The 14309-nt window shown below is 44.8% G+C and overlaps 1 pseudogene; it reads left to right on the forward strand.

The window, feature by feature from the left end:
* The first annotated feature begins 4178 nt into the window (after positions 1 to 4178).
* LOC124597134 lies at positions 4179 to 4296 on the forward strand (annotated as a pseudogene).
* The last annotated feature ends 10013 nt before the right edge of the window (positions 4297 to 14309 follow it).

The following is a 14309-nucleotide window of genomic DNA, read 5'->3' on the forward strand; positions in this document are numbered from 1 at the left end:
GGCTACCTCTTTCATTGCTTAGCCCCAAGCCATATTCACCTACTATGTTTCCTTCTCTCCCTTTTCGTATTGACGAATTCCAGTCACTCATGACTATTAAATTTTCGTCTCCCTTCACTACCTGAATAATTTCTTTTATCTCATCATACATTTCATCAATTTCTTCATCATCTGCAGAGCCAGTTGGCATATAAACTTGTACTACTGTAGTAGGCGTGGACGTCGTGTCTATCTTGGCCACAATAATGCGTTCACTATGCTGTTTGTAGTAGCTTACCCGCACTCCTATGTTTTAATTCATTATGAAACCTGCTCCTGCATTACCGCTATTATATTGTCAGCATATGCAATTTCTGTTCTCCGTGTTAACGTACCTTACATGCATCAATTAGTTAGCGTTTAAAAGCAGTTATCATTTAGGAACGGCGTGCTCCACCGCTTTCAGTAGCGACAAGTCGATATCGCGCGATATCTCGTTGCTGGAGGGAAGGGGGGGGGGGGGGGACAGCCAATCAGAAAGCCACTGCGGCCGTTTCCGTCACAGCGTGAACACGCGCTGCTGGTGGGGCGGAGCCGCCCGTGGGCGTGGCGCGGGTAGTCGCAGCCGAGGCACGTCATTCCGCGACTGCGCGGAGTAATCGGCTCCCTACTACCGCCAACGGTACAGAAGGAAACCACGTGGGACGCACATTTTGAGCAACTTTCGAAGTTAGACGCAAGGTTTATGGCACGTTGAGGATGAGAAAGATAACAACAAAGATATATCTCTAAATCAATCCTCTGAAATAGCTATTTTATTGGAAACCACAAGTTTCGTAGCTGTCATTTCAACCACATGTCTATACTTAACGCATCATGTCGTCTGAAACGTAGGAAAAATGATACGTGGATCGGAAATTTTAAGCTTGGATTGTAACCTCAAAAAAATTATCTGTTCAAGTGAGACATGTCGTGTTATGTCGATTTTCAAGCTTAAAGCTTCTGTATTGAATCTTTTTTGCATTGCGAGAGGTGGGCATTAGCTGTATACGAATTTTTTTTACTGCTTACTGGCATTTTTATGCCAGTAGGGTGGTGAGTCTGTTATATGATACGGTTTGCAAATGTGGCGTGTTTTTTCTCACTAGATGTTCGGAATATCTTACTCTAAAATTTATGTTTGTCTTTCACACATGGCTGAGGAACAGCCACTGAAAGTTAATTAACATCTGTCTGTTCTGCTCAGTTTATTTGATGTTGTGCAGGCTGTTTGTAATTTTACATTCCAGCGTCACTACAAATCATTTCCCCGTTTCTATCTTCATCTCACACAGTCTTAAAGCCTGTCAGGTTATTCCAATACTGTAGGAAAGAGTGTACAGTACTCACGACGTACTTTTCGAGACAGATTTACGTTAGAATAGATTCCTAACCTCGATCCCATCAAAAACTGACAGAGGCAATTCGACGCACCGTGACCAAGCTTTCGGCCGATGTTAGCGGACGACCTCTGGCGACTGTTTTCGGTGACACTGTGAACGCATGTTAAGACATGTTGACAGCTATCAATAAGTCGCATGCCCGAGTCCCGTCGAGGCGGTTGTATCTGTATGTTACTGTGATCCTCCTAATATTATAAATCCAGTTGAATAAGAGGTAATAGGTCTGTCATCATTGGGAATGGGCCTGATCCCCACCCTATGTTACCACGAATGTCAAGCAACTATCTCCACTTCAACTGCAGCAGCAGGACATGTCAGCGGCGTAGTTCTGTCTTTTCGCTTTAAAATCAAAAACAGAATTCCTAAAAGTCCACCAATCTAGCATTTTCAAATGGGGTCATCAGTCCAGCGTGGACCTTAACTCCGCCACTTTTTCTGTTCGGTCTTAACGAACTACAAAGAAGCTAGACCTGTAATTTAAAGATATGCCAGAAATTTTGTATGATGCAAATTTCTTCACATAAAATTCCGGACTGTGAGTGATGTGGTGGTATATTGTACACGCCTGCAGCAATGACGCGCCAAGTTGGTAATAATTCTTATCGGTCAAAATACTATATAATTCTTTCTCGTTTTTGATCTAAGTAGCAGACATTGTTAACATTTCACAAACCAAATTACACATTCCTAGACTCAATTATAATCTGCATGTCTCGCAGAATCGCTATTTTAGGCATGCAGTGCAATCCGTCCAACCTAAGTGTCTTGCACCTTCATTAACAACTGAAGTGTCTGGTGCGAACCGCTTCGCTACTACTACATTCGGCACGAATCCGATGACACACGAAGTGATTCGACTCTTTCTAGTCACTCGAATCTTTTCTAAAGGTGATAATAAGATGATTTATGAATTACGTAATAATGACGCAGTATTAAGAGATTCTTCAGTATTATTATGAACAAAATCTGAATATTAGTTTAGTAATAATTAATACACGAAAACAACAGTTTTGGACTGCAGGGCAGAGGGTCATCCCTTCACATACCGCTCGTCTGCTGTGATACATGGGAAAAAAGCTTCTGGCTCCAAGAACCAGAAATGTTAGAATGTCCTTCCATCTACATAACTGCATTGTCATTATAATGGTCCGTTGATCGCATTTGCGACAACTCTCTACGACGTGGCATGTATAAGCAGTGAAATTTCCTGGCACATTAAAACTGTGCGCCAGAATGGGACTCGAATTGGGATAAGTTCATTTCGCGGCAAAGCTCTTACCGTTTCAGCTATGCAGGCACTACTCTGAACTCCCACTCACAGCATTAGTTCTGCCAAAACCTCTCTCGTGCCTTCCAAACTAGACGGAAGTTCTCCTTCATATCTTCCTGGAGCAGCGGTCTTCGAAGGAAGGATATTCCTGAGAAACGTCTGAGCCACAGTCTTGGGGATTGTTTCCAAAACAACTCTTTCACAATGCAGTGGAGTAGGGCCTAAAGGGAGTATCCACTTTGTGTAGCATTCGCATGTTGGAGTGGCAGGATGTTGGACTGCATTCCCCACAAGTGATAATCGCCGTATTGTGCACCGAGGACAGCGTAACCGCTTCACACGTGTGCCTGCCATCCGAGAAAAAGTAGCGGACTGCCTGCACCATTCTGTGTCATCCAGAACCATTATTCAGAGACTAGCAGTAACCGGACTAGGGAATTACCGACAACACAAATGGCTGCGTTTGGAATGTTGTCGTATTGGGAAGCATAGATTGCTAATAAATGGCGTCCTATTGTGTTCAACGATGAATCGCGGTTCTGCATTACCCCGGATGACTATCAGCGGCGAGTAAGACAAGAGTCTGGGAAGAGGTTCCTTTCTTGCAGTGTCCTTGAGACGCACACAGGCGTTTCTCCTGGCGTCATAATGTGAGAGGCGATCGGGTATGACTTCAGGTCACGATTGGTTATGATTCAGACAACTCTGACGGTGCAACGGTACGTCACTGACATCCTCCGCCCTCATGTGCTAGCTCGCACGCGATAGTATCATGGTGCCCTTTTTCAACAGGACAACACTCGACCAGACATGGCACAGGTCAATGAATTGTCTGCGTGATGCTGGGGCACTCGAGCGGCCAGCAAGATCTCCAGTCTGTCCCCGATAGAATGTGTGTGGGACCAGCTCGGACGTAAACTCCGTCACAGAACCTGAATCCAAGATACCAATGAACAGTTACAACAGTTGTGGGAGAGCTTGCCTGAGGAGAGGACACAACGGCTTACGAGTATATGACAGCATTCCCAACCGAATCAGTGCACGAATCCAGACCACAGGAAGATGAATGCCATACTGATAAGTGGGCTCATAGTGACGAGTTCTTTGTAAATTTGAATCGCTATTGCGATCACTGAAACAACATAACAGACCCTGCGAATCCGTCAAGTGTAGATTCTTTTACTCCCCATATTTTGGGTGCTTTATTTTTTTGTCACGCAGTGTGTACAGTACTGTACATCAGTAATTATATAAATTTGACTAGCACACAGATTTGCAGCAAAACTGTCCGCAAGAGGGTGAGAGGCAGGAGGGGGCACATGTGCCCCCCTCTCCTTCTTCCCCCTTACCGGGAACTTTAGTCCAGAGTTTTCATTCATTACAGAATTCTCAAACACTTCTAGAAGTGCTGGATGACCATCAGTTTTCTCAGATGTAACAAGTTTTTCGTGTCATCTATAAAATTTAGGTCCTGTGGCATGACACGGGGCAACGGCCTTGCCGCAGTGCATACACTGGTTCCCGTGAGATCACCGAAGTTAAGCGCTGTCGGGCGTGGCCGGCACTTGGATGGGTTACCATCCAGGCCGCCATGCGCTGTTGCCATTTTTCGGGTGCACTCAGCCTCGTGATGCCAACTGATGAGCTACTCGACCGAATAGTAGCGGCTTCTGTCAAGAATACCATCATAACGACCGGGAGAGCGGTGTGCTGACCCTGCGCCCCTCCTATCCGCATCCTCCACTGAGGATGACACGGCGGTCGGATGTTCCCGGTAGGCCACTCGTGGCCTGAAGACGGAGTGAGTGGCATGACACGTGTCGAAACTGGCCAACTCATTATATCAAAAATGACAATGTCATCCCCTCACCCGTTGATAAACTTCTGCAGAGGCCCGTAATTAGCACACAACTTTGCACTATAAGTCAGCTTTATTTTGTTTCAGACCTCTGTATCTCAGACCGCTTGCCTGCTTTATCATTGCTACTGTGTGCATTGATTTTTGTGACTCATTTCTCGGCGTGTAGAGACAGTTCAAGGTTCTGTTTCTCTAATCTACATTGCATGCCAAAGAAGTGAAGCACCCAGAAAGGGAAGAAGAAACGAAATGAAACTGCACGGTTTTAGACTGTGATGTTATTTCAGTGATTAAAACATCGGTTCGAATTACTAACAACTTGGCAGCCAGCTTATGATATGAGATTTCACCTCGTCTGGCACGGATGCATGCTCTGGTTCGATTGGGAAAGGTGTCATGAAGCCGTTGAGCTACGCTAGCACACAACCGCAGTACAGGTCCTTCATGTCCTGGATATTAGCACTGGGACGGTGTTTATCTACAAGCTGGTCTCATATAATTCTATTGCGGACAGATCTGGAGATCTGACTGGGCATGGGAAGTACCTCAAAAGAACATACAATGTGTGGACGAGCATTGTCCAATTCAACAACTGCGCCACGACACTGTCGCAAGAGAGGTAACATGAGGGCGCAGAATGTCCGTCACGTACCATCGTGTCATCAATGTTCGCTCAATCACTACCAGACGCGACCTGAAGCCAACACGCCTCCAGGAATAACGCCGCTCTGCCTCTCCAAACCAATGGAAGAACAGCATAAACGCCGACAAAGGACAACAGAAATAGTGCAGCGATTCGTCTTTGAACACAATGTGACGCATTCATTAACATTCTAGGCTCCCCAGTCAACCAACATTCCATGATTCCCGGTCACAACATCACTCCCAACGCAGCCGTTTGTGGTTTTAACGACAGTCTACGCATGGGAAGGTAATTCCCCAGCTCGGCTGCTGCCAGCTCCCGAGAAAGAATGTGGGATGACTCGACGTTGCAGGGGGTCCATTATTTGTTCTCTGGTGGCAGATGTAAATGTGGAGGGGTTTGCGATGTGCTTGGTGTGCAGTATGGCGCACAATACGACTATTCTCCCTTTTTGTAGTCAGACGCGATAGACCGGAACCTTGAAGACGAAAATGACTGCCCTCATGTTCCGTTGCAGTCGAACATTGGCCCACTGTCACGTCTGAATGCCCCAAGAATCTGGACACTGCACGATTCGACCAGCTGTCCAAATGGAGACTCACAATGAGAACGTTTTCATACTCTGCTTAGTGTTGATAACGCACTGCCACACGAGTCAGCGGCATCTCCCGTACCCTTCACAGTGGTCACAACATCTCACACTATTCGCGCCCCTTATACACTGAAGAGCAAAAGGAACGGGTACACCTGCCTAATATCGTGTAGAGACCCCGCGAGCAAGCAGAAGTGCCGCGACACGATGTGGCATGGATTCGACTAATGTCTGAAGTAGTGCTGGAGGGAACTGACACCATGAACCCTGAAGGGCTCTCCATACATCCGTAAGAGTACCAGGGGAAGGAGATATCTTCTGGACAGTATGTTCCAAGGTATCCCACATAAGCTCAGTAATGTTCATGGCTGGGGAGTTCGGAGGCCAACGGAAGTGTTTAAACTCACAAGATTGTTCCTGGAGCCACTCTGTAGCAATTCTGGACTTGTGGGGTGTCGCACTGTCCTGCTGGGATTGCCCAAGTCCGTCGGAACGCACAGTGGACATGAATGGATGCAGCTCATCAGACAGGATGCTTACGTACGTGTCAGCTGTCAGAGTCTTATCCGCACACGCCCCACACCATTGCAGAGCCACCAGCTTGAACAATCCCCTGCTGACATGCAGGGTGATGGATTATCTATACCTGTACAGGTCCATCCGCTCGATATAATTTCAAATGAGACTCGTCCGACCAGAAAACATGTTTCCAGTCATCAACAGTCGTATGTCGGTATTGACGAGCCCAGACGAGGCGTAAAGCTGTGTGTCGTGCACTCATCAAGGGTATACGAGTGGGCCTTCGGTTCCGGTAACCCATATCGATGTTGTTTCGTTGAATGGTTCCCACACTGACACTTGTAGATAGCTCAGCATTGAAATCTAAAGCAAATTTGCGGAAGGGTTGCACTTGTGTCACGTTGATCGATTCTCTTGAGTCATCGTTGGTCCCGTTGTTGCAGGACCTTTTCCTGGCCGCAGCGATGTCGGAGATTTGATGTTCTACCGGGTTCCTGACATTCACGGTACACTCGTGAACTGGCCGTACCGAAAAATCCCCACTTCATCACTACCTCGGAGATGCTCGTGCGCCAACTATAGCACCACGGTCAAACTCACTTAAATCTTGATAACCTGACATCGTAGCGTCAGTAACCGATCTAACAACTGCGCCAGACACTTGTTGTCTTATACAGGCGTGGCCGACAAAAAATGGTTCAAATGGCTCTGAGCACTATGGGACTTAACATCTTAGGTCATCAGTCCCCTAGAACTTAGAACTACTTAAACCTAACTAACCTAAAGACATCACACACATCCATGCCCGAGGTAGGATTCGAACCTGCGACCGTAGCAGTCCCGCCGTTCCGGACTGCAGCGCCTAGAACCGCAAGACCACCGCGGCCGGCGCGTGGCCGACACCAGTGCCGTCTTCTGCCTGTTTACATATCTCTGTATTTGAAAACGCACGTCTATACCAATTTCTTTGGCGCTTCAGTGTAATTCCCTAGTCCGGCTGCTGATAGCCCCCGAGCAAGAATGCGAGATGACACATGACGTTTCAGGGAGTCCATTATTTGTTCTCGGGTGGCATACGAAAAAAGTATGAAGGGCTTACGATGTGCTTTGTGTACAATATGGCGCACAATACGGCGATCTTCTCTTGTGGCGGTCAGACGCGATAGACCGGAACGTTGAAGACGAAAAAGCCTGCCCTCACGTTCCATTGCAGTGGAACACTGGGCCACTGTCACATCTGGATGCTCCACAAATTTGAATATTGAACGATTCGACAAGCTGTCCAAGTGGAGACTCACAATGAGAGCGTTTTCATACTCAGCCTGGTGTTGATAACGCACTGTCACACGAGTCAGTGGCACCTCCCGTGCCTTTCACGGTGGTCACTCAACATCTGACACTGGTCACGCCCATTACATATCCTACCAGGCCTGATGAAACCACTAAAAACGAACAGCACTCTGGTGATCATTGCAAGAGTCACAGAGGATTGCAACTTAAAAAAAAAAAGAGCTCTAAGCATTTTGGGACTTAACATCCGAGGTCATCAGTCCCCTAGACTTGGAACTACTTAAACCTAACTAACATCACTAAGGACATCACACACATCCATGGGCGAGGCAGGATTCGAACCTGCGACCGTAGCAGCCGCGTGTTTCCGGACTGAAGCGCCTAAAACCGCTCGGCCACAGCGGCCGGCGATTGCAACTTCAATCGGTTCGTTAGTTACATGTACCATGGATCATTTGAACGATTCATTTATCGAAATGATGTGGAACGAGTCACTTTACAGGATATGTACACATGATTTTTTAGTCCTAATCATGCAACAAGATATAATAAACAGGTTTTTATCAGTTTTTAAATAAAAATTCATCCATGGAATAGAAACAGTTGTCCAGGATAAATGATTTTACATTATATTTATAACTCGCTTTGCTACTTATCAACATTTTATGGTATTGGGCAAACGGATCAAAAATTTTTGGTTTTGCATATTGAACTCATTTCTGAGCCAATGGGAGCTTTAATATTTGGTAATAAAGGTCAATTTTTGCTCTAATATTGTCGGTATGGACATCACTAATCTTTTCAGTTTGTGATGGATTATTTACGCCGAATTTCACTAGCGAATATAGGCTCACCGGACAAACAATAAGTCAGCCCTAGAGGAATCGTTACAAGCATCATTTAATATCTTGTAATTTCACCCCTGTACTTGATAACCGTCTGTATTCGGTTAGAAAGTGAGTCCACGAGCTTTTGAAGGTTCGTCGCATCTAGGTTAAGCCACTCTCTGAGAATTTGATATTAGAATTCCACCAAATTGCGGGGATGCTGATGTTTTACCCGTTGTTCCAACATGTCTCATAGATTTTCTATGGGGAGTCGAGATGTAATAGTGTGGGGGAGTATTCCGAAAACTAGTCACATATAATTCCAGACCGATGAACTTTGCTGTTATCGTCTTTATGTGCCTGTGTGAGCAATCGCGTCTTGATTTTTTAAAATTATTTTACACGTATAGTTCGTAGGACCAAATTGAGGAGCACATCTCCAAGGTCATGGAACGTTTCAATACATGAAATTACAACATAGCAGTAATAACAGATAAAATAAAATGTTTATGAACCCAAAAAGGCAAGCCAATAGTTTAAGTAAACGCAATCAACAATATAATATTGGAATCAGTTTATTTTTTCAAGGAATTCCTCGACAGAATAGAAGGAGTGACCCATGAGGAAATTCTTCAGTTTCGATCTGAAAGCGCGTGGATTACTACTAAGATTTTTGAATTCTTGTGGTACCTCATTGAAAATGGATGCGGCAGTATACTGCACATCTTTCTGCACAAGCGACAAGGAAGTGCTATCCAAATGCAGATTGGATTTCTGCCTAGTATTAACTGAGTGAAAGTTGCTAATCCTTGGAAACAAGAAGCGACAGTAAAGGAGAATACCCTTATTAGTGACCCGGGATCGAAAAGAGGATCGCGAACTTAAACCACTTATTGCCCGAACTGCCCGTTTCTGAGCCAAAAATATCCTTTGAGAATGGGAAGTATTACCTCAAAACGTAATACCATACGACAAAAGCGAATGAAAATAAGCAAAGCACACTACTTTTCGTGTGGAACGATCACTTACTTCAGATACCGTTCGAATAGTAAAAATGAGGCGACCGACTCAAAATGTTTATTGCATGGAGTTCCCATCGCAAAGTTCTCTCGCTAACAGGTTGGGATGGACCTTCTTTCGCCGGCTTTGTGACACCAAGGATATCTATATCTATTTCTATGTTTCTCATCTTGGCAGTTGTTCTTGATTGGAATTCAGGAATGCCGGCCGGTGTGGCCGTGCGGTTCTAGGCGCTACAGTCTGGAGCCGAGCGACCGCTACGGTCGCAGGTTCGAATCCTGCCTCGGACATGGATGTGTGTGATGTCCTTAGGTTAGTTAGGTTTAATTAGTTCTAAGTTCTAAGCGACTGATCACCTCAGAAGTTAAGTCGCATAGTGCTCAGAGCCATTTGAACCATTTGGACCTTCTTTCACTGCCTGTAGCAATTCCTGTCAGTTTTGGAAGCGATTTTGAATCACAAGCCGTGAAAAGTGTCTCCGGTCTCTCTCAGTCAGGATTTTTTCCCGACCACAATGCTAATGTCGTGTTTCGTGGGTACACGTGCACAACTGCTTGTAGACACGTTGAACAGTCCGCCGCGATACACCAACAAATCCAGCAACTTCATACACCATGTGGCCATGAGCACGGGCAAACACGATTGCCCCTCTGTACCACTCTGTCACGTCCTTACAAGCACCCACGTTAACGTACAATGTCCGATTGAAACATAGATGTCTCACCGGTCGCTAATGCCTTATGGGCACGCAGAGGCAGTGCGCACGCCTGGATCGCTGCGACATCTATAAAGGCTTAAAAGTTTATCTGTGCGTGCGCTATGGGGTGACTAATTTTTTGTTGAGTTAGCTTATGTATTTTGATAGTTCAAATGACTGACTGCTTGAAGAACTGCGTACATAACGGCAGCGAGTGAACTAGAGATGGGCAAGTCGTTCATCCTTGGGAACTAGTTCACTGGTGATCGTTCTTTTTTGGGAACCGTTCATTTTTACTCGTTCGCCGTTCATTGTGCTTGGTATATGGTTATTATGATGACCGAGTGGCAAGAGGGGCACTTGCCTCCGCCCTGGAGTACAGAGTTTTTATTCATAACAGATTTCTCACACACCTGTAATTTTCGTGATTCAGCAAAACATCTCATTTAGCCAACTGTAGCGCTATGTGGCTGATCGCAGTGAGATGTGATAAGGCGGCGTACGAAAAACCAGCCCCAGGTACAGACTGCTCGCCAATTATGCACGATTTGTTGACCGCTACGAGAAGGAATAGATAAACATGTAATAATGAGGCTGTGAAGAAATAACAAATAAGCTAATGCAAACAACTTCGAAACAATAGATGATGATTGGTAAGCGACAATGAACAGCCTATTACTCGGGGCCGATTTTTCGTGCGCCACCCTATTCCACTGAAATAATATTGTAGGAGTTATCATATTCTGTTAACAAAATGTGACACCATACACTCGATTACGAAACGCGGGCTTCATTCGGCTGTAAGTCGGTTTGCCTTCTATAACAATGAACATGCTGTTTTACCTTGGACCAAAAAAAAGGCGGAAAATGGCCACTCGTGTGTGCCGTGCCGACGTCCTTTGAATGTCTAATAACAAAGAATTGAGTGGAAATACGCAAATTGTGTCAGGAAGTACATTCATTTGTCTCTAAGATTAGTAATTATACAAAGTACAAAATTAGCTGAACTTAATTGTTTCAACAGCTCTGTAATACGTTTCTTCTAGTTCAAGTTTTCATCAATATTCACATATTTATTCTGTTGTTTATCGAAATATTGAAGTAAGCTGATACGCCGTTTTGTTGCCTGAAAAGATATATGTATACCACGTAATTTTTATGTAATTTACGTAATTATAAAATACATTTTAATTGCCGGTCCTGGACGCTGAATAGAATACGAAAAGAACCTCAAGTTCAGAGTTCAAAAGAGGTTTGGAACAGATCTAGAATAGGCGTGCGAAGCGAACAAAACGAACAACAACTCTATACTGAACTGTGAGCAGTCGGCAGTGGAAGTGCGACAGTGGCCGTACGTAGAAGGAAGAGTCTGGCCGACCGAGACCGAGACAGACGGGAACGGGACCGAGGCTGGAACGACACCGGCCGACGTGCCGTTCGGGAACGAGACCGACCGTTTCCCGTTCACGGGAACTATAAGTAGAAAGCCGCGACCGAAGTGAACTATGAAAGACCGTTCCTTAGAATTCGTTCCTCGCTCGTTCCGTTCATCTTGGTGAACCCTTCCTTTGGACTCGTTCGCGAACGACCCTTCTCTAGAGCGAACACCACGTATTATTCTTACTGTACGCTTTAGTGAAATCAGTACTTTCTTATTAAGTTATGGGTTACCCAAGAACGTTTTTCCATAAGACATTATTGAGTGGAAATACGCAAATTGTGTGAGGAAGTATATTCATTTGTCTCTAAGATTAGTAATTATACAAAGTACAAAATTAGCTGACCTTAATTGTTTCAACAGCTCTGTAATACGTTTCTTCTAGTTCAAGTTTTCATCAATATTCACAACCACAAAAATTTGAGCATTCTACCTTGTTTACTGACTTCTGTTCACGTGCTACATCAACTGTTGGTATGTCTTTACTTGTTGTAACCAACTAAATGTAGAGTATTTTCTAAAAACCAAAGGAGAGTGCATTACCAGCAAACAACATAGTGACTTTTTTGAAAACTATCATTAGCAGTCTCTTCTGTTGCTTTCTCTTTAATGGGATTTATAATAAAATTAGTATCGTCTATAAAATGTACCTGTTCTGCTTGATGAATACCATTCACACATATAAGGAATAGGGGTGGATAAAAAACTGAAGCTCATGCTACTCCCTTCGTGACTTCGCCCACGTCGCTAAATTTTTCTCCGCTTTCAACACTGTTTGAGTTATTCAGCACAACATTTTGCACTGTTTGCTGAGAGTGATTAAAACCAGTTGTGCGTAAAGTGTAACGAGATCTACACCATCAAATGCCTTCGAAAGATCACATAAAATACCAACTGGTGATATTTTAGTATTGTAATATTGGGCGAGTGAATATACAGTACAAGGTCCGTTCAAAAAAATTCCGGAACATTCGTAATGTAGCGCCAATGGGGTGTTTGAGCAAAATGTGGTTGGCATCTCTGCACACGCCTGTGTTTAAAGTGTAACTGCCGAAAGTTTCATTGTCATATGTCTGTTAGTTATTGTTCAGTTCTATATTGAGTAGAGCGCTGTGTCGGACAGATGCTAATTTCGAAATGGCCGAGTTAGAGGAGCAACGCGTCTGCATTAAATTTTGCGTGAGACTCAAGAAAACATTTACAGAGACACACCAAATGATGCAGGAAGCCTACGGTGTTGAGTGCTTAAGCCATACTCGGGGTTACGAACTGTTCACACGGTTTAAAAATGGCCGGACGAAAGTTGAAGTTGACCCTCGTTCAGGGCACCCTCCGACGTCTACCGGCGACGCTCATGTCACAAACATCAAAGAAACTGGGTGCGCGCCAGTCGAAGACTGACTGACCGTGAGATTGCAGATGAATGTAACGTTTCAATTGGATCATGTCATGAAATCTGATACAGGACCTTGAACGAATCGTGTTGCCGGCAAGTTCGTCCCACGGCTTATGGGTCAAGACCACAAAGAACTTCGCCTCCCATTTTGTGAAAAGCTTTTGGATCGTGCAAATGAGAACTTCCTTAAGAGAATCATAACTGGTGATGAGACGTGGGCCTACGATTATGATATTCAAACCACGGCTGAATCTTCACAATGAGCTGGGAAAGGTTCTCCAAGATCAAAAAAAGCTCGTCAGGTCTGGTCAAATATCAAAGCAATGCTGCTAGTTTTATTTAATTTAGGCCGTGCGGTTCTAGGCGCTTCAGTCTGAAACCGAGCGACCGCTACGGTCGCAGGTTCGAATCCTGCCTCGGGCATGGATGTGTGTGTGATGTCCTTAGGTTAGTTAGGTTTAAGTAGTTCTAAGTTCTAGGGGACTGATGACCTCCGATCTTAAGTCCCATAGTGCTCAGAGCCATCTGAACCATTTATTTAATTTTGAAGAACTAGTTCGTCATGACTTCGTGCCACTGTTACTCGATGGTACTACCGGAAAGTGTTGCGACACCTGGGAGAAAATGTGAGGAGGAAATGGCCTGAAATGGGGCGAGGCAATTCATGCCTCTTGCGCCACAATAACGCACCCGCGTATTCATCCCTGCTGGTGCGTGTCTATTCCACAAGAAACGAAATCACGGTGCTGCCTTGTCCTCTCTACTTTCCAGACGTGCCGCTTGATGAATTTTTTTTATTTCCAGTGTTGAAAACCCCGTTGAAAGGCGAAGATTGGCGACGACAGACGAGATAAAAGAACATTCGCAGACGGGGCTTCGAAAGATCTAGCAAGAGGCGTACCAAGACTGCTTCCGGAAGTGTAAATGTCTTTGGGAGCAGTGTATCAATTATGGAGGAGAGTATTTCGAAGGAAACCATGTACAATAAGTGAAAGGTAAGCGTAGGAAAATTTTGTGGACAAAGTTCCGGAATGTTTTGAGCAGACTGTAACGTCTACGCTCGGGCGTACGTTAGCTCTTTAAAGCCTGTACTATGATAAGTTGACGGGCTTCACCTTATAAGAAAGGATTTTAGTAAATATGTTGACCGCGTGTACCTGAATGGAGGCAAAATCAGACTTACGCCCACTCAGTAACAACAATGATACGTCAAGCAAGTCTAAAGTGCAACTACACGTTAGGACGGGCAAGAAACATACACAGCAGATGCTACCGATTGTTAATAATACGGTCGCCAGCCTAATTAGGCATTAAGTGAGTTTTTTCCTCGTACAAGTG

Source organism: Schistocerca americana, chromosome 2, assembly GCF_021461395.2.
Source record: "Schistocerca americana isolate TAMUIC-IGC-003095 chromosome 2, iqSchAmer2.1, whole genome shotgun sequence".
Taxonomy (NCBI): Eukaryota; Metazoa; Arthropoda; class Insecta; order Orthoptera; family Acrididae; genus Schistocerca; species Schistocerca americana.